We start from the raw sequence: 22,473 nt of genomic DNA, 5'->3' as shown, positions 1-22,473 counted from the left end.
CCAGCCTTGGTGTAATTTTTGCTTTCTACTTTGTCTTTTTTTCCCCTTCAGATTTGAAATCCCTTAGCATTTCTACAAGTCCTGGGGATAGGGGTGGGGTTGGGGTTGGCGTGTTTTGCTGATCAGAAAATTGGCAGTTTCCATCACTTGCTTTTTTATGAGTTTGTTTGTTTGTTTTAATTCTGCACCTGCAGGGACAAAAAGGCCAGGGGTGGCAGAGAAAGAGAGGGATGTAGCGGAAGGAATCAGATAACCTGGATTTGAATTTAGCTCCACCACTCATCACCTGTATGTGAACTCAGACAAGTCACTTAACCAGTCTGGGCTTCATCTGGAATCTGAGGTGGTTGAATCATCAGCCTGAAAGAGCCCTTCCCACATTTCCAGTCATCTTACATTTACTCTCCTTCATGTACTTTGCAATCCAGCTCCCCTGGTCCCTTGACATTCCCCTCACACAGCTCTGAATCTCCCATCTCTGCCTTTGTATTGGCTGTCCCCCATGCCTAGGATGCCCTCCATCCTCACCTCTGCCTCTTAGAGTCTCTGGATTTTTTCATTATTTAGCTCAAGGAACATCTTTTACACATCTCTTCTTCTGTTCATGCCTTCCCTTCTCTGATTACCTTCCCTCTACTCATTATGTATAACACACATACCTTTTTGCATGTTTACTCCTCATTAGATTATAAGCTCTTTGAGGTTAGGGACTATGTTTTTGTCTTTCTTTGTGTCTCTAGCACTTAGCACAATGCCTGGCATTTAGTAAGGGCTTGGTGACTGATATGCTGCAGTTACTGATACTCACAATGAATTTTTCTATCCCCTTTTGGATCACTTGAAATATTTATACACACACACGTACACAAACAGATATCTATGAAAATATAGATATGAAAATTAAAGAAGACGGAGAAGAAAATTTCAATGGGACGTAACTTGGAAAGCTTCACGGAGGAGGCAGCACCTGGGTTGAGCCTCGAGGCTGGGAGGACATTCCAGAGATAAGAGGATGGTCTGTTATTGTTTGATTGTTTGTCCTTCACACTAGAGGAGGACCAAAATGACCTCACGATGTTGGGGTCAATGTGCAGTGTGTCCAGCTGTGAGAAGGTGGCCTATGTGAATGCACACAGTGTGGTCATTGTCAGAGAATAACTAGTAGTCCAATTTGGCTGGAAGGTAGGTTACTCGGAGGAACCTGAAATAAGGTTAGAAATGGAGATTGGATCCAGATTAGGAAGAACCTGAAATGCCAAACTAAGAAGTCTGTGTTTGATTCTATAAGCAACAGGGAGCCACTGGAGATTTAAGAGACAAGGAGGGACATGATCAAACATATGCAATAGGGAGATTGTTTCGGCAGCCTCATAAAGATTGGATCAGAGAGGGGAGGGACAAGTTAGGAGGCTATTGCATAGTCCAGGCTAGAGGGGATGGGGCCTTGAACTGGATTGGTAGTGTCAGGACTAGGGAGGTATTGTGTTGGTAAAATCCCAAGAATTTGGCAATGGAATGGATATGGAGGGAGGGGGGAAGAAGGAGAGGGTTGAATCAGAGATGGTTCCTAGGTTTCCAACCTGAATAACTGGGAAGATGATGGTGCCACTAACAGAAATAAGAAGAGAACAACTCCAGATATTGTCACATTGACTCAATTTACCAGCAATGCAGATAATGGGTCTGTATTCCAGGATCTTTGCCAAGAAAACCCCGAATGGCATCACAAAGAATCAGCTGTGACTTAAAGGACCCAACAACAACATGGCTTTAAAACATTAGATCATAACAAAGAGCTTCCGTGCCTCTGCAGCACCTAGACCCCAAAGCCCTAGGCAGGCTTTAGAATTTCACCCTTCAGAACTGGGGTTGGATAGGAAAGGGAAAGTAGCCTAGGGATGGTATTTTGCTTAGGTTGGGGGGGGGCATGAATGACTTACTGAATGAAAAAGTATTTACTCAGCACTATATTATTGTTGCTAGTCATTTCAGTTGTATCTAATCTTTGTGACTTCACTTGGGGTTTTCTTGGCAAAGATATTAGAGTGATTTACCATTTCCTTCTCCAGATCCTTTTATAGATGAGGAACTGAGGCAAATAGGGTTAAGTGACTTGCCCAGGGTCACACAGCTAGGAAGTATCTGAGGCCAGATTTGAACTCAGGAAGATGGTCCGATTCCAGGCCTGGCACGTTATCCACTGTACCACCCAGCTGCCTTGCTTAGCACTTAGTACGCAGCAATCATTGTGCTAAGCCTGGGATACAAATACAAAAGTGGAGATTAGCCCCTGTTCTCATGGACATTATATTCTAATAGGGATAGAAAACACATATGGGGGGGTGGCAGGGGAGAAGTGCTTTGGTTTGGAAAGTCACGTGGATGGCAAATGGAGTTATGGAAAGAGTAGACTTACACACTTTCTCCAGGAAGGATGATAGTGGGGCCTCGATTATGGCCCCAGAACTGGAAGTGATGGCGAGAGTGAGGAAAAAGGTGAGGGTTGGGAGCTGACAGAAAACCACTGAACTTGAACTCAGAAGACCTAGGCTTGAATGGCAAAATTGATAGGATCAGAGGACTTAGAGCAGGAAGAGACTTTCAAGGTTATTCAGTCTGACCCCTTTGTTTTGTAGATGAAGAAAGTAGAACATAAGCAGGTTAACTGACTTGCCCAAGGTCACCCGGTAAGAAAAAAGAACCCAGACGTCAACTCCACAGTCAATGCCCTTTGATTCATACTGCACTGCTGTCTTGGATTGACCCTTTACTAGTCGTGTGACCTTAGACAAATCATTTCCCCTGTCTTGTCCTCAATTTTCTTATCTATAAAATGGAGGCATCACACTGGACGATCACTGGGTGCCCTTTTCTCTCTAACGTTCTGTGGTTCTGGTTCGTGGTCGTCAGAACAGCTCAAGGAATAAAGGGGCGAGCCTATGAAATGTCCTCATCTTCTCACCCCACCTGCTGCGTTGTAATATTTGGCTGTGATTGAAATTGACAGGAAGATAGCCACATTGCAGCACGCAAAGTCCATTTCAAAAATAGCACCACCTCAAAAGCCATTACATAGGATTGTTTGACATAGTAACATGCATTTGGCCGTAAAAATTGGAATTCAGTCTGGCCTGGTAATGGAGAAAGTATTTATGTTGGATTTGTATTCTCCTGTCTGTAGGTAAATGACATTGTGGTTTTTTTTTTCATGATAACCCTGAAGTCAAAATGTAAAATCATGAGACATAGAGAGGAGGTAGCTAGCATTCAGCAAATAATACAGGTGTTGGAATTTTTCTTTACTGAGTTGATATGAAGAAAGAGAACAGAGTAGGTGAGCCAATTTTTGTTTTTCTCTGTCAATATACATTCAGTAATCAAGGTTCTGTAGTTTTGTCCATATGGGCAATTTCCCCACCGATATAGATCACAACCGCTCCATGCCATAGTAACAATAATAGCTAACATTTATATAGCTATATATAGCTTTAAGGTTTACAAAATACTTTACATGTTACCTTATTTGATTCTCACAACAACTGTGGGAGGTAGATGCTATTATTATCCCTATTTTACATATTAGGGAACTGAGGCAAGTATCAGTTAAGTGACTTGCTCAGGGTCATAAAGTAAATATATGAGGAAGGATTTGAACTAAAGTGTTCCTAATTACAAACCCCATCTTCTGTCCCTGGGGCTACTTAGCTGCCTCATAGTGGAAGGTTTTCATTATTTCCTGTGACCAAAACATCTATCCCCTTGGGGCCCATCTGCTTCTTGTGTGCTTCTCTGAACTTAGCTAAGCTGGTCATCCAAAAGCCAACATTCAATCTGTTTCCAGATCTATACTCAAAGGCTTTCAACTTGGAAAGACCTGCTCCGACCAGTATTCTGCTGACACCTTCCGAAGGGTGTCAGACATCGATGAGGGAAGCCTTTAGTGGAAGCACTGTCAATATGTGGCACCTTTGATGAACATATCTTCACTGCAAAGGTTTGTGGGTGGTGGTCAAACATTGCATATATTGTCAGATTTTTTTCAAGGAATTAATTGTTTTGTTGATTTCTTTCCTCTTTTTTTTTTTAAAGTTCTTTGTGCTTTGGGTTGTATCTTTAGGAGTGGGAATAAGGAAGAATATGGAGAAATTCAGGTGATAGCAATAAAGTTAATTTTAAAACAAGCCTGAACTGCATTGGCTACATTTAGGAAAAGCTCAGCATTTTACTCACAACTGAGTGAATCGTGGCACTGCCCCTCATCTCCCACCTCATTCTCCCTGCTGGAGGCTCAGCTCTGAGGCCTCTAATACCAATACCCTCTTAGTTTAGGTTACACGTTAAGAGGAAATGAGGAGCTCACAAGTCATTAAACATTTAACATGTGGAAGTTTCCCTTGCCCTAACAAAGCAAGGCACATGGTGCCACTGGATTAGTGACCACTGGAGGTTGTCTTCCCCTCCACTCCCTTCCCCTCCCCCTAAGGTTACTAAGGTGACTTGGGAGGTCTTCAGAAATCTATCAACTCCTAGGGGACTAGATTCTGTATGCCTGGGACTTTTTATGCCCTTCCATGACCAGGAAATTGGTGTCAGGAAATCTAGGGCTAATCAAGTCCTAGGGGCAGTTTTGTCCTAGACCTACCCCATTTTGGTTGGGAGCTGGTGAGGTGGGGGAGGGGAGGGCAAGGAAGCTGTATCAGGAAAGCTGAGGTCAAGCATGCAGGCCAATAAGGTCCTGGGGGTAGCTTTGTGTTCTGTCAGGTAAAAAAACAAACAAAACAAAACTTCCCCATATTATGGGTGCAAGTAAAGAAGCTTCCTTTAATGAAATGCTGGTCCTATCACCCACTTACCCCATCTCCCTCCCCAGGTCTGATCCTGCAGGTCTGCCCATAAGCAAACACAAGAATCAGAAGGGAATGTCCTGGGGTTGCATTTATCTCTCCATTTCAACTATATGATCTGAGAAAGCGAGCCCCTATAGGCTTTCAGGAGAAGTGCCAATGCATTTCAAATCCACAAGAATTTTTAAAATTCCTACTTTGGGTAGAGAGCACCATGAAGTGTTGGAAGAAGAAATACCTTCATGGAGCTTATAGTCTAATCAAAGATTTGAATGTGAGGGGGGCAACTTTAGATTGGCTGATCAGCCTGGACCCTGAACATTCAGCAAATTGACCTGGAGTCCCATTTTGCATCTTAATTTCAGTAGAATATAGGAATAGTATCATTACCACATATCTTTAGATTTAGAATCATCCTTAGTTTGGGACGATTCTCTCAAGAGTTAGGCCTTGCAATCTAGACTGATACTCATAGGCATTGTTCTAGGGCCATTTTTCTGGGCTGTGTTGACTAGAACTTTGCTGATGATCTCAAGGAGAACTTGATTATTTCTCTAGTTGGTTTTCTCCTTGGATGAGTTCTCTTCCCTTTCCAATTTCCCCAGATGTAATCAAGCTGAAACCTACTTCTTGCTTCTGGCTGAGGAAGGTGAGAGCTAGATGAACTGAGCCAATGGTTAAATCCCAGGGTTCTCCTGGTGCCTTCAAATAGAGAATCTTTAACCTTCAAATTGTGACCACTTTTGAGTGACTGGCTGAGCAGTTGGTTCATAGAGAGAATCAACAGGACTTTTAATAGACTGTCATTTTTAATATCCTCTAGAGCAGCACTTCTTAAATCATGGGTCTCGACCCCTAATGGGGTCGTGAAAAATTTGCAATAGTAAAGGTTTCTCAATGCACAACAACCAAAAATTAATTAAAAATCAAACATGTAATGAATCTGAGATGTTTCTGGCAGCGTATTTGCAACTTCACTGCAGCCTTGGTTCTGAACACAAAGCATGCACACTTTGTACTGAGCATGCCCTGAGGCCATGCAATGCCAGTGAACACTGCTGAAATGGAAAACGGGTCATGAGTGGAAAAAGTTTAAGAAGCCCTGCTCTAGAGCAGGGGTCCTTAACTTCTTCATTGTGTTGTAGACACTTTGACAACCTAGTGAAGCCTATGGACCCCTTCTTCAGAATAAGGTGTTTTTAAAAATTACTCATAAGCAAAGGAAATGCTATATTTCTTTTAGAAGCTGGTGAAAAAAAGATTTTTTTCTTCCATCCAAGTTCACAGACCTTCCTAAAATCTATCCATGGTCCCCTAAAGGATTAACCCCTAGGTTAAGAGCTTGTACTCTAAATGGTTATTTTTATACATTGTAGATTGTTAAGTGAGAGTGGGGAGGAAACTTTTGACAGCTAGCATATTGTATTGGTATCCACAAAATATCCAAAGGACCGAAACTATTTGAGTGAATTCTCTGGGAAGGGTTTATGGGAAAATATATGTAAGAATCAGAAGTGTCAAGAAGATAGAGAGGCCATAATTTGTATCATTGGAGAGAGAGTATCCATACCAAAAATTACTTGGTAATCCATACCATCCTATGGATCCATGCCATATCCATACCAATGGATTAATCAGATCATCAAGGAAGTAGACTGACAATACAAATGATTTGTAGCTGAAATGGTTTGGGTTTGTTATGCACTCCTGAATACTGGAAAATCCCGAAGAATAAGAGGTTATATTTGTTTAGTGAGTCTGTAAGGGCATGAAGGGCCAGCCACTAGGTTAGCCTACCTGGAGTTTTTTGTTTTCTTCCAAACTACTCAGACCACAGACTATGACTGAAGTATTATGTCCAGTTTTGGGTGCCACATTTTAGGAAGGATGTTAAATTGGAGCTGGTTCAGAGGAGGGATATATAGCCATCATTTGAATGATTTGGGGGTGTTTAAGCTGGAGAAAAGAAGGTTTGGGAGGAGAATCTTGTAGATTCCTGTTCAAATCCTGGAGATGCCTTCCAATTCTGAGACCATATGAGTCTGTGACAGTTTACCCATGTCCCTGACTCTGCTTCTGAGAAGAAATGAGAAACTTGGTCCATCTTTGCCGTCATGCTGATGAAGGCAAATGTCCCATGCTCTGACTTCTTTGGGTAGATGTTAGCCTGAGCCTGCAGTGAGAGGACAGTGGAGCAGATATTAAGAAGCAAAATGCTTTGATTATCAGGCAAATGAGGCAGTAATGTGAGATAGGGAGTGACAACTCCTCGCCTCATTTCCAGAGGAGAGAAGTGATTGGAGAAGAGGAGTCAGCACACTCTTAGTTGGGAGAACCATCAATGGCACTAAGTCAGGCCTGAAGGTGCCACTGGTATATCAAAGGCACTGACAAAGATGATGAAAAAGAAGAGAGGAAAAAGAACAATAGCTGAGTGAACAGAGAAAGGAGGGAGGGAAGGAGGAAGAGACTGGACAGAGAATTACATACAGATAGAGAGTACCATTACCTCTGCTGCTCCTTGGCCTCATCACTGCTACAGCATTTTTATACCCAGAGACAACCTTTGAGGTCATTTAGCCAAACCTCCTTATTTTACAGGTGAAGATACTTAAGATGGGAGAATAGAAGTGATTTGCCCAAGGCAGATAGCAAATGGCAGGAGCCAAGACCTGAACTTAGTTCCTTAGACTCCAAATCCAATGCCCTTGTCATTGGCTTTAGAACATAAGAAATGTCATGTTGGCTCAGCCGCTAGCTCTATCCCACTTGCTATTATTGGGTAGTGATGTCATCCTTACAATATTAAGAAGAACTTCCCATGCTCATCACCCACTATGGTTCTGACTTGAGCCTGTTTAAATTTATCTTGAGCATATTTACGTGTTTACCTTCCATGAGACAAGGGAGGTAATAAATTCTACAACATTATTGTTGTTGTTATTATTGCATAAATAAGTATTTTCATTTATCTGAAAACTTTCCTCTGTGGACTTTTGGGAGGGGTGCCCCTTTGGCTATGGATTTGGCAGAAAGGACTCTGTTTGCCTTACTTATGATATTATAGGCTTTAATTAGATCTCCTCTTAGCCTGCTGTGTTTTTATCTATCTATCTATCTATCTATCTATCTATCTGTCTGTCTGTCTGTCTGTCTGTCTGTCTGTCTGTCTGTCTGTCTATCCATTTATTTATTTATGTGGACTGGAGAATCCTAATCTGTCCTAACCTCACAACTACTCCATTCCCTTGATCATTTTGATTGTCTTTCTTTGGTAGGTTAACTCTTCTGCTTTCTTGAGGAGTGTTGGTCAAAACTTCATTCAGTATTCCCATCCACTGGGCATTTATTAAGCATCCACTGTGTGCAAGATTCTGGAATATTCAGAGTCGGAAGATAGAACCTGTGATTTTGTTGTTACAGTGAACATCCAGACAAAGAAACTGAATAGTTTTAGAGTCTTGTCTACAGCAGTGGTGTCCAACTGAAAATAGAAGGGGGGGGGGCACTAAACCACACAGTAAGGATCCTTGAGGGGCTGCACATTGAATTAGAAAACCACACATACTTATGCTTCTTTTTTTATTAATATAGCAACACATTAAAATCAGATAGGAAAGTCTGGTTCAGGCTGCCCTTGGGACTACTGTGGGCCACAGGTTTGATATCTCCAGTCAAAAGAATTGTTTTACCTTGTTTAATATTCCATAACTGAGATATTGCACAGGTAGGACCTGGACCCAGTTCTTTCTGGCTTCAAGGCTGGCTCTCCTCTCTCTTCTTTGCATTCTCTCCCTTCCTCTATCCTCTAGTCTTTCAATATCATTTTTTTCTTCATCTTCTATGTTAATGCCTTAGATATGCTGGTGGCGCCTTCAGGCCTGACTGTACCATGCTAGCTACCATAGGCTTTGGGATACAGAGAAAAAAGGACAAACAATCTATACCATCAAGGAGCCTTCCTTCTCCTGAGAGGTATCACATGTAAATATGTAAATATATGCATACATATATATGTGTATACATGCTTACATATATACACTAACCTAATTGGACCCCTAACTCTAACCTATATCTAACCTATATCTAATCATAATCTGTCCCTTATTTAACCCCACTAGACCTCTACTAAACTCTATTCTCATAAATATATAACATATATCTATATCTCTCTAATATCTATCATCTATTTAATTTGTCTATATAATATCTATCTATGTTTATCTATGTCTGTCTATCTATGTGTCTATCCACACATCCATCCATCCATCCATCTATGTCTGTCTGTCTATCTATCTCTCTAACATTTCTATCATCTATCTAATTTATCTCCATAATATTTATCTATCATAATTTGACAAGGGTGAGATCACTAAAGACTGGGGCGGGGGTTAGGAAAGGCTACACCCTACATACACACACACCATGAGTGTAGTATGATAGGACCATGTCCTTCACTGAAGAAACAAAGGCCTAGAGAAGTAAAGTGTCTTCCTCAAGGTTACAGAGGTAGTAAGTGGCAGAACTGGCTTTGAATGCAATTCCTTTTACTTCAAATCTAGCACTACCCATAATAAGATGCTATAGTTTATCCTCACTCTCTTTCTTGATGTTGCTGAGAATCTGATTGGCTATTTGGAGTTTATCTCCTCTCTCTGACCTTACCTTTTTGACACTGCTGCATCCACAAATGATTGAAGTCAAAATGCCGGGCCCTTTCCCCTCAGCCAATAAGCTGAGTTATTTTGGAGAGGAGAACTAAAGAAGCTTTGAAATTCTGCAAATCCACAAATTATGGTATCTAGGAACATGCATTAGAGAAGAAAAAGACAAACCACCCCAGTATCTTTGCCAAGAAAACTCCAAATGGGGTCAAGAAGAGTCAGACATGACTGAAATGACTGAATGAGAAGGAACGTGCAAGGAGAGCGAGTAGGGTTAGTACAATGATTATCTCAGCTTAAGACGTTGCAGTCCATGGAAGAGAGTGACATATGAACTATGTTCAATATGTTCTCTTCTAAGGAAACCCCTGGTTTTTACCTGTCTGACTTGGCTCTTGGCCTCGTAGGTTCTTTCTCACCCATTCTTTGCTCTTTTGTGCCCCGTTCCTGTCTCCTGTGGCCTCATTTCCTCTGCTTTATGTATGTCTCTTTGTTCACCCTTCACCTCCATGGTGAATTCCAAGAAATCATTGTGAGTCTCTCAATGAACCTGCTGCTTTACCCTGGAGAGCAGAGCTGTCCATCTGGCACAGAAAATTGGGGCAATTTCTTTGGGTCTGCTTCAGGGACCAGGGAATGAAGGCGTTTTTGCTGCAAGCTGGTGCTGTCAAGACCCGAAGCATACAGTAAGTCATCAAAGTAGCATTCTAGGGGAGAAGAAGAGAGGGGCTGATTGCCCAGTGAGAGGATCCCCTCTACCCTTCCTATAGTCCCCTTGGGCTACATAATACCCTCTTGTGACAGCTGCACTCTTTCTTTTCTTTAAGGATTCCTTTGTCATTCATTTGAACTGGATTTCACCTGGGTAAAAATAGTGATTATGGTATGGGGGAGGACCACACAGAGTGATCACATGGTTTGACTCTGGCCTATATCCCACTAGGGAGGACCCTGATGTGTAGATGGGCAAGATTCTCCAACCTGTCACATCTAATCATTTTCCATGAGAGATTAAAAATCTAAGCCCAGAAAGAAAAGGCCAGAAAAAAATGACCAATCAATCAATAAACATTTATTAAGCACTTTCTAAATGCCAGGCACTGTGCTAAATGCTGGGGATACAAAGAGAAGCAAAAGACAGTCCCTGCCCTCAAGGAGCTTACAATCTAATGGATTAGAAAATGGGAAAATATGAAAATTAATTATGAAATGATCTTTAACATGGTGTTCATAAGAATATTGCTGAAGCATTTCTAGCCACTATCCCTTGCATGGGAGACCTGTTCAGTTGTCATAAAGACTTTTGTTGATTAGGATTACGTGTCAGTAAACCAGGTGACTTAGCCAGTATGTTTCCGTGATCCAAGCTATCTTTTCAAGCATAACGCCGGACTGGTCACAGTCATTGCCACATAGGGTGGAAATTTTCCTTCCTCTCCTCCCTAGAATGGCATTCTCCTGGTTCTATGACCTGATCTTTTAAAAAAAATTTTCTTAAACTTTTAAATGGATCTATGATCTCATCGGTGAGTCCACTCTCTACATTAGGGTAGAATTGCATTTCAGCCATGGTCTTTAAAGCCTGTGAGCTTCTCACCCACATCCTTCCATAAATCTTCCATAGAGGCTCTACCCAAAGTGCCAGAGGCCATCCCCTAGGGTGTTTTTAATATGACAATGCTTAGCCTGTTTATCTCTTAATTTGTCAATATCAAAGCATCATCCCAACTCCTTTTCCATTCATCATGTACTTGACAGTGTTTCTAACGGTACTTCTTGCATGTAAGTCGTGATTGATTAGCAACATGCTGCAGCCTGCCATGCTTACCATGCATCTTTCCATTGGGATGCTGGCAATTTTGGTCCATCTGAGGTTGGGGAAGGGTTGTTTTTTTCCCCTCATCCTATTTGTGAGCTGAAATATTCACCAAATATTCTCTCAAAATGTTCTGATTGCCTTGTTTTATAACAAAAAGAAACTGAGAAAGATAACTAAGGTTAAATGCGTTCTACTGTAAACATAATGGGTATTCTTTATAAGCTCATTATGAGCTTCCTGACTTGGGGTCAGGAGGATCTGAGTTCAAATCTGGCATCAAATGCTTACTAACTGTGTGACTCTGGGCAAGTCACTTAACCTCTGTCTACCTCAGTTTCCTCATCTATAAAATGGGGTTGATAATAGCACTTGTTCCCCAGGGTTCTTGCTAGGATAAAATGAGATATTTGTGAAGCACTTTTCAAACCCTAAAGCATTATAAATGCTATGATTATTATCATCATCATCATCATTATTATTGTTATTATTGATTGATTGAATATGGCATCCCAGATCAGACAGCAATCTGTGAACTGAATTCATACATCTAATGATGGGTCAAGAAGCACTGGTGATTCTCAGGGGCAGAGAAGTGCAATGGAAAAACCCTTTATTCTGGAGTTAAGGATCCTGTTTTCAAGTCTTCTGTCTCATGTTCACCTCTGTAGATCTCAATTTCTTTACCTGTAAAATTAGGGAGTTCGTCTGGATTGCCTCAGAGAGACCTTTTAGGTTTATGTTCTTTTGAGGCCTATAAAAGGAAGGATGCATGTATGCTATAGATTTGAGAGATTTATTTATTTTCTCTCTTGGAAATAGTAAAAGAACACTGGACTGATAGTCAAAGACTCCTAGGCTGAGTCCTGTCTCTGACACTTACTTGCTTACTAGACCATTTACTCAATCTTCTTCAACGTTATTTTCCTCATCTGCAAAATAGGGATGATAATACATGGAGTACCTACCTCATAGGGTTATCATGAGGCTCAAATGAAGCAATATTTGCAAAAGGTTTTACAAACCATGCTTTATATAAATGTTAGCTGTTATTGGTTCTTAGAGAGGTAGGGCTCACAATCACGGTCCTTTGCTTTTTCCTACCACCACATTGGTTTGCAAGAGTGTACATAATGCCCATTTGTATTCTTAGAACAACACAAAACCAGTCCAGTGCCTTTGCCAAGAAAACCCCAAATGGGGTCATGGAGAATCAGACACGAATGAAACGACTCAACAATAATACCGTGTGATTTTTAGGGTTGGTTTTTTTTTACAATTAGATGCATGTAAAGTATGGAGAAGTTGGTTATTTGGTAGATTGATCATAAGAGAAACATGAGATTGTGTGGTGTGGTGGTTAGAACCTTGGACCTGCAGTCAGAAGCTGGATCTATATCATGGCCCTTTTTCCCAAGACCAATGTGACCTCGGGCAAGTCCCTTGCATCTCTGGACCCCAGTTTCCTCATCTGTAAAATGAGAGGATCAGTCTAGATGCCTTATAGGGTTCCTTCCAGATCTAAATCTATGCTCCTATGTCGAATGGTGGTAACTACCCTGTAAGAAAATGGAATGATTGTATACCTTTGATAGCTCATTATTGCAAACTATCTAGCCAATATGAATATTCTGAGGCCATGTTGTTTTAAAGAAATGTTCGTGAGTGGGCTGGCTGTACTCCCATGTCTAGAATGTAAAGACTATTTAACCTTTTCCCAGTTACAAGATGAAAGACCATAAGGTCATGAGATTGTCAAGTTGAAAGAGACTTTAAAGATGATTTAGTTGTTCCCTCCCCCTTTTTTTTTTGTTTTTTTACCCTAGCACATATTAAAAATGATGGATGATTAAGAAGCAAGAAGAATTACAGCTTGGGTCTAAAACCATGTCATGCCCCTACTCTGTAAACTGCAGTGGCTCCCAGTTCACTCTGGAATATGACATAAGCTCCTCTCTTTGTCATGGAAAGCCCTTCACAACTTGGCCCCACCTACCTTTCCACCTCTAGCCTATGTCACCCTCAACACACTCCTCTAGCCAAACTGGAATTCTTGCTGCTTGTCACACATGGCTTCCATCATTTCCTTTCCCTGTACTTATGTACTAGATCTCTGTACCCCTTCCCCCATCTCTGGAACATGCTCCCCGTTCACCTCTGTGTCTTCAATGTCTTTGTTCCCTTCACAGTCCTGCTCAAACATTACCTTATACACAAAACATTTCTTCATCTCTCCCTTCCCAGATACTTAGCATTTATTTTGTACGTAGTTCATATTTCCATATATGTATATATATATGCGTGTGTATGTGTATACATACACATATATTTTATAAAGAACTCATACAAGGCAAGCACTCACTTGGTAGTCAGAAAAGGAACTTTGGAATTGATTGTGTGGCATGGGAGACATGATTGTGTGACACAGGACCACCCAGCATGGCATGCCCTCATAGAGAAGGTGCTGTGCTTTATGAGCAAAGCAAAATTGAAGTAGCTCAAAAGAAACATAAGACGTGTAAATTTAGAGAATCACCCTGAGGGACGGAGACAAGATGGTGGAGTGAAAACAGTGACTTGCTTGAGCTCTCCCCCCAAAGCCCTCCAAATACTCATAAAAAATGGCTCTAAACAAATTCTAAAGCAGCAGAACCCACAAAAAAGACAGAGTGAAACAAATTTCCAGCCCAAGACAACCTGGATGATTGATCAGAAAGGTATATTGTGCTGGGCTAGTAGAGGAGCAGAGCACAGCACAGTGTGGACGTGCAAGCTGCAGTGAACCTGGAGCAGGCCTCAGAGGACTGAATCGCGCGGAGCTGTGGAGGTTCCCAGATTCCTCAATCCACGAATGCCAAAGACACCTTAGGTCAGTGGGAAAAGTCTATTTTTGCAGTGCTGAGAGAGGAATGCAGGGTCTCAGCTCCATTCCCCAAGAGCATGGCCCTGGGAGGGGGGGGGGTGGCTGCCTCCTGAGCTTCCGGCCCATAAGACTGAGGGGGAACCTGGTGGCTGATCAGAGAGGGATTGCAGGGATCTCTTTGCCAGTGCTGAGGCAGGAATCTCTTGCTTTGCCTGTGTTTGGATCTGGGTCACAGTTCTGGGTGGTGGTCCTGGGGTGAGGAGGAGCGCTGGCATGGTGGAGCTTGTAGTGGCTGTGGAGAGGAAACCCTCCTCACAGTTACAGGACAGAAAGGAGTACTTGTGGTCACAGGCCAGGAAAGGAGTAAACACCTTGCCCTTTATCATACCATCTTGGAAGAACTGAAAATTTACAGGTCCCTACAAGTATCTCTGAAAATAGTTTTACAAACCCCCAAAGCTTGGGACAGTGCATTCTCCACATCAGAAGCAGACTCTTACCTTAACAAAGAGTTTAAAGCTCGAGAATCACCCCAAATGTTCACATGGACTATTTGTGCCTGACCTGTGGTAGAACATTCTGAGCTCGTATTGGTCCTCTCAGCCACAGTCAGAAGCACTGTAACTTGACTCTAGTATAGTGATATCATTTTGGTCCTCTTTGAGAACAAAGGCCAACAACCATATATGTGCGCACACACACACACACACACACATGTTGTCCTGTACTTAATACAATGGTTTATACACAGCAGGTGCTAAATAAATATTTAGTGATTGATTGATTGACTGACTGAGAAATATGGGGCTCTGGGGTCCATACTATCTGTTCTAAGCAGTCTTGCAAGTTCAGTTCAAGATGAAGGCAGTAAGAGAAGGGTATAGCTTAGTCATGACCTGGCTCTAGGACTGAAGGATCTGGAAAATGTGTTTGTGGGATTTCTGGAGAACCTCTGCACTAGGACTGACCAAGACTAGACCAGACGTTCTAGACCAATAGTCTTCAAGGTTGGGTTTCCCCCAGTGACGTTTGTGACATGAGCCCAAGGAGTACACAATCAACCAATCAGAAGGTGGAAATAAGGGCAATACCCAACCTCCCCACAACAGCAAATTCTTGGCTTTGTCCGTTCTGGTTCAATATTCTGCCACTCGGTCTCTTCCTACACTGGCCTCCTGCAGCTATTTAAGCTCCGATCCTCTCCTTTTCTTTATTTAACCTAAGTATGAATGGCAGACTCGCATCAGCCACTGAGCAGGCAAAACTCCACCCTTTCCTTATGTACCCCTGCACCCTACTAACTGTGGTATGGCAGGTGCCCTTTGGCAGGATGGGCACTGGCCAGGGCTGTCCAGCCCTTTTGGTTTTTGGCAGGACAGAGTGAGTCATGCTAGATGGATAAGCATGGGTAGATGATGCATTTGGCATCGTCTATCTCATTCCATTATCTTTCTCCCATACTTTTCCCCTCTTCTGAACTTCCCCATTTCTGTAATGGGTAACCTCATCCTTCCAGTCACCAAGGTTTGAAACCTAGGTGTCATCCTTTCCCCTTCACTCTCATGCTATAGATACATCCAGTTCCCAAATCTTCTCATTTCTGTCTCCACATCTTTTTCTGTACTCAAACAACCTCATAGGCCCTCACAAACCAATCCTCTAGGCCAGTGGAATCAAATTCAAACAAAACCAGGGCCCACTAATACATACATAAGTATCCTAGTGGGCAGCAAATCGACTTAGTTTTAAAATTGTCATTGTATTTTCATTTATTTTGTTAAATATCTTCCAATTACATTTTAATCTGGTTCAGATTGTACTTGGGAGTTTTGCAGGTGCACATGGTGTTTATACCTCTCCTCTAGAATATTGTAATAGACTCCTAATTGGTCTTCCTGACACAGATATCTTCTTCCTCCAATCCATTCTCCACATAGATGTCAAAATGATTTTCCTAAAGCACAGGTGTGACCATGCTTTGTCACCTTCTGTCCCAATAAACTCCACTGACTCCATTCACAATTAAGATAAACTATTATGTCATCTTTATCTCATCCTTTTTAAATGCCTGCTTTTGTATAAGTTTTATGATATACATAATTATTAGTTTAGGAGTTATTGTTCAGTCATTCAGTCATATCCAACTCTTCATGTGGACCATACTGTCCTTAGCAAAGATAATGGAGTGGTTTGCCATTTCCTTCTCCAGTAGATTAAAGCAAACAGAGGCTAAATGACTTGCCCAGGGTCACACAGCTAGTGTCTGAGGCTGAATTGGAACTCAGGTCTTCCTAACTCCAGGCCCAGTGCTCCATCTACTAAGCTAGGCTAGGCTAGTTGCCTAGTTTAGGAATACATTTATATAATTTATAAATAAGTCAATATATAAATATTGAAAGTGTGTGCTCATAATTTTTGCTGATTGGGATATATGATCAAGAATATATCAAGATATACGAGCAAGAAAAGTTTGGAGACTTCTGTCCCTAGGCTGTGGATATAGGTAAGCCCAAGTGTCTCTTTTCAGATTGACATATCCATTTAGGTTGGCTTTGAATGTGATCTTCTCTTCCCCCTTACTAAAATATAAGAAATCTCTGTGTGTGTGCATGTACGTTTGCGCATGTGCATGTATATGTGTGTATGCACATGTGCATGTGTGTGCATATGCATGTGTGTGTGTGTGAGTGTGTGTGTGTGTGTGGGGGGGGAAGAGCTGGTAAAGGAACAGAATCACCAATGGAGTTATGAATAGGGAAGGCCTAGAGGTGGGTGTATTGTTGTGATGACCCAGCAAAAAGGATGTTACATGAATCAATACTCAGGCTGAATAAATCTCAGCCACAATATTGGCTAATCCAGAATTGCATTGAGCAATCAGGCATCCTGTCACCCCAAGATCTCACGTTCCAGCTCCCCTGCACCATTTTGAAACAGTCAAAAATCTCCAGCCTGAGAAAATTGCACCATGATTGATCATCCCTGAGGTAGTGCCTTCTCTTTTCATGGCACATTTTCAATTGCCCCAGCTCTGACTTATTAGCCAAAGCTTTCATTCTGTAGGGTGAAGCACTACTATTTCCACTGTGAAGTTAGCTCTCAGACTCAAAGTCACTGTTGCCTGTACAGAATTCCCAGTTGGGATCACCATATGCATATTTCCCTCTCCCCAGGACAGGAAGTCCTGCAGAGCTATTCAGCAGTGGGATTGAGTCAAGTAAGGGCAGCTCTACTGTTCCTTTCAACCACTCAATGAAATTCATTCAAAGTAATTCCTATCGACTGCCCTCAAGGACCCTTCCTTCCACAGATGGAAGACGTCTCTTCCCGGCCCCCAACTCTCCAATCCTCTGCTTCCTTGTCATATGCTCCTAGGAGGAGCCTTTGCTCTAATCCTCCTGATGATTCTTGTCTCTTTTTTTCTTTCTTTCTTTCTTTCTTTCTTTCTTTCTTTCTTTCTTTCTTTCTTTCTTTCTTTCTTTCTTTCTTTCTTTCTTTCTTTCTTTCTTTCTTTCTTTCTTTCTTTCTTTCTTTCTTCTTTCTTTCTTTCTTTCTTTCTTTCTTTCTTTCTTTCTTTCTTTCTTTCTTTCTTTCTTTCTTTCTTTCTTTCTTTCTTATTTCCAGCACTTAATGCAGTGCCTAATATACAGTAGGCACTTACTAAATGCATAGTCACTTGATTTGTTCATTTCAGATAACCATGGTGCCATTGATTGATTGAATAATAATAATAGCTACTATTTCTATAGCACTCCCTATATGCCAAACACTGCACTTAAACATTTTAAAATCATTTTCTCACAACAACCCTGGGAAGTAGGTATTGTTATCAGTCCCATTTTACAAGTGAGGAAACTGAAGCAAACAAGGGTTAAGTGACTTGGCCAGAGTCATACACTTAGTGTCTGAGACCGGATTTGAACTGTGGTCTTCCTGACTCCAGGCCAGCATAATATCCGCTGTATCATCTGGCTGCCCCTGATGCGTCTTTCTAAAGTTGTAAGTGTATTTCAGTCTTCCTATTTTCATTATTCATAGAGAGTCAGACACTTCTTAAACTAGACAGAACCTTAGAGATCATATAGCCAGCCCTTTACTCTTCTCTTCCTTCCATTTTGCAGTTGAGGAAACAAAGGGATGATGAAGAGATTTGACAGATCAGCTCATGGCATAGCTGAGTCTCAACCCCATGTCTCCTGACTCCTAGTCCAACCCGTATTCCTTTGACTCTGGGATCTCTGCCTGAATCCTATCCACAGAGCCTCATATGCCTGAGGATCCCAGCACCTTGCACATGGTAGGTGCTTAGTCAACACTCGGTAAGTTTTCCTGAATTTGATCTCCAGAAAGAGAAGCGATCACAGGGAAACAGATGAAGCGCCGAAGGATGGGCCGACACTGTGGCAATGAGTCACGTGGCCTGTTTGGCTCGCTCTCTAATTTTGGGTCACTTGTGAAACAGGAAATTATCTGATGCCTTATTCAACTCCAAGAGAGCGCAGCACACTTGATTGTCCTCCAGCTGTGCATTTGCAGTCGGTCAGGTGTCACCTCTGACAACCCGGAATGTCGTCCAAGCACATTAGAACCAGGTTGGCTTGGCCCCTGCGGAACTTTTTGGTGACTTATGCCAAAGTTGTTTCCTGCACTGATTGACACAATTTATCCATTAGTCAGTCTGGTGTAGTAAGAAACTTGAAGTCAGAAGATGCAGGTTCAGAGCCCAGCCCTGCTACTTGCTAGCCAGGTGATGACAGACAAGTCATTCAGCCTCTCTGGGCCTCAGTTTCCTCGTCTATAAAAGGGACACAATACTTGCCCTACCCGTCTCACAGGGTTGTTTATATAATTTTAGGATTGCAGAGTTGTTAGGAACCTCAGAAGGCGTCTAATCCAAGCCAGGGATCCTCTCTACCATCTTCCTGACAAGTGAGGTTCATATTTGCTTGTTTTCAGCTTCTTCAAAGATCCATTATTTCTTCAGTTTGAATATTTCCTGTACTCACAAAGATCACAATGCTGCTGCAATTTAGCAGATGGTTTTGGATCACTTGTGGCTGAAAAAAAAAATCATCTTCCTTCAGCCAGAGTGGTGGGAAGCCCCCTGTGAGTTGATCTGGGCTGGTGCTTGTGTGAGAGACATGCAGGGTGAGAGGTCCTTGTACAGGGGATGACCATGGTGATACTCAAGATCTCGCCAGTAAGACGGGATCTTCTCTGCTGGCTGGGTCACAATCCCAACACAATGAGGCATCAGGGTAGGATCACAGTGGCATGAAATTTGTCAGGGAGACCAAGTGAAAAAATTATTGATACAAACTACAGACTGCTAAGTGGTTGTAAGAAAGGGCTAGCTATCCACCCACAAGCCGCTTTTCCAAAGGTAACCTCAGGGACCAATGGGATTATGGGACATTTTGTCAAACAGCCAAAGCTGACAGAAGAGGTTATGTTGAAGGGGTCCTTTACTATAGTATGCTGGAGAGCTTTAATCCCAGGGACTGTGACTGCCAGATCTGCCCAGGGCTCCTGCAGTTGGCAGCCTTTTCCTTTGTTTTATGATTAGCTGGCCGGTCAAAGTTTTAGGGGAATATTGGGTTTTATTAGTAAAAAAATTCGATAACTTCTTTCCCTCACTTCAAACACAAATGCATATAGAAAATTCATCAAAACTGCTGTGATTTTGATACAAGCCATACAAAATATGTCTACTTGCCCCTTGTTTCATCATTTTACCATTTAAATAACAACAGCTCACATCTATATGATGCTTTGGGGAGCATATATTCGTGGGAGGTAGAATCAGGTATTATTTTTCCTGGAGAGCAAGGGATTGTTTCATTTTTTTTGTTTTCCCGGTGCCTAGCATTGTGCTTGGTACAGAGCAGCCTCTTGAGAAATGCTTTTGAGTTCATCAATTTTGCAGATGAAGAAATTGAGGTTTACTTATGTTAAGTGACTTGCCCAAGGTTAAATGGCCAATTAGATGCAGAATCAGAGCAGAGCCCAGTTCTTCAGTCTAAATCCCCAGGCCCAGGGTTCTTTTAAATTCATTCTTCTTACTTCAGTTAAAAAAAAAAAGTGGCTCACAATTATTTTGATGCTTTCAGGTATACACACAACATCTTTCTTCCTTTTAATGGTTTTGAGAAATAGATTGTTTGAATTAACATGCTATCTCTATTTTATAGAGGAGGAAAATCAGTCTCAGAGAAATTAAGTGACTTACTCAAGGTCACGCAATTATTCAGTGCCAAAGTCAGGATTTGAACCCCCAACTCCAAAGCTGGCACTCTTTTCATTATACTCTTAATCCTTTAGGTGATTCTTTTGTGTTAGTAGCCCTTCCACAAATGTGAATTGTAACACTGCACCCCCCTTCCCCCCCCCCACCTCATGCTTTAGCAAATAGTTTTTCTGGGTTGCTGTGGCCAAAACTTTTATCACCTAGCAGTCAACCTGCTGATGAGATTCTCCAAATTGAGGTAGGCTAGTCCTGGGATGCCAGACACACCAGCAATTGCCTTTCAGGCTTCATAGCACCTGCTAGAGTTCATCATCTGCTGGTACAGCCTTCAAGAGTCCTGGGTCACCACTGTTTCAAATTTCTCCCCACTTAGATCCTTCCTCCACTGAGCTGCTTAAGTTAATCTTCCCCAAACACAGGTCTGACCATGTCACTACCCTACTCTATAAACTGCAATGGCTCCTTATTACCTCTAGGATCAAATATACTAATAACACTGATGGTTGGCATTTATTTAACAACTTCAGGTTTACAAATATTATCTCAATTGATCCTCATGTATTGTTTGTTCTGTCATTTTTCAGTCACATCCACATATTTGTGACCCCTTTTGGGGTTTTCTTGGCAGAGATACTGGAGTGGTTTGCCATTCTTTCTCTAATGGCAAGAGTATTTATTAGAGTAGAAATAAATAATCATAATAACTCACATTTCTGTAGAACTTTTAGGTCCACAAAATGATCTCCTTACAATGACCCTTCAAGATCTGTAGTGCAAGTAATATTGTTCCCCTTACAGATGAGGAAACTGAGGCTTGGAAAGGCCAACTGACTCAATGATCTTGATCGTGATCATCCAGCTATCAAGGATCTGAGGTGAGAATCAGGCTCAGACTTTTTGGGCTCTAAATCCAGCCCTCTGTCCATTAGCTGTTGAGTCATTTCAGTTGTGTCTGACTCTGTGACCCCATTTGAGGTTTTCTTGGCAAAGATACTGGAGGGTTTGCTATTTCCTCCCAGGTCATTTGACAAATGAGGAAACTGAGGCAAGCAGGGTTAAGTGACTTTCCCAGGGTCACACAGCTAGTAAGAATATGAGGCCAGATTTGAGTTCAGAAAGATGAGTCATTCTGACTTCAGGCCCGGCACTCTATCCAGTATGGTGTCCCCTAGCTGCCCCAATGCCCCACATCAAGAGATGAAGAGTCCTATGTAAAGAACCTCAAGGAGACTGGTGTCAATGGATGGGAAAGTATGGGGTGAGGGGAGTAAGGTATAAGAAGACTGAGAAGGTAAGAAGGGCTTCTAAAAGCCAAACAGCAGATTTTATATTAGATCATGGTGGTCATAGGTAGCCATTGAATAGGAGGGTGACATAGTCAGGTTTTTAGGAAGACCAGTTTGACAGACAGTGACGAATTGACTGAAGCGGGAGGCCTGAGACAGAGAGACAAAACAGAAGGCTTTGCAATAGTCTAGGTATGACGTGATGAGGGCCTGCACCAGGATGATGGAAATGTCATCACAAGGAGGTATCACAGAGACAGAAATGATGGGGCTTGGTAACTGATTGGACATGTGGGGTAAGAGTGAGAAGTTCAGGATGGTACCAAATGGCGAGCCCAAGTGACTGGGACAATGGTGGTACCCTGGAAAGTAGGGAAAGTTAGAAAAGTGGAATGCATAGGAGTAAAGACAATGAATTCATGGATGTGTTAAATTTAAGATATCCAGTTCCAGTTGTCCAGTGGCAGATGTGAGGTCATGAGAGAGATTAGGGCTGGACAAATTGATCTGAGAACCATTTTCATAGAGATAACAATTGAAGCCATGGGAGCTGATGAGATTGTTAAGTGAAATAAGGAAGGAGAAGAGAAGGCCTAGGACAGAGCCTTGGTGGACAGTCATGGTCATTGGGCATGACCTAGATGAAGATCAGAGAACGAGCAGTCCCTCAGGTAGGAGGAGAACCAGGAAAGAGCAGTGTCACAGAAACCTGGAGAAAACAGATTATCCAGGAGAAGAAGGCAGTCAGCAGAA

The sequence above is a fragment of the Phascolarctos cinereus genome, unplaced genomic scaffold, assembly GCF_003287225.1.
Source record: "Phascolarctos cinereus isolate Bilbo 61053 unplaced genomic scaffold, phaCin_HiC Scaffold_2;HRSCAF=192, whole genome shotgun sequence".
Lineage (NCBI taxonomy): Eukaryota > Metazoa > Chordata > Mammalia > Diprotodontia > Phascolarctidae > Phascolarctos > Phascolarctos cinereus.
The sequence above is the reverse complement of the archived record's forward strand: the minus strand, read 5'-3'. Positions refer to the sequence as shown.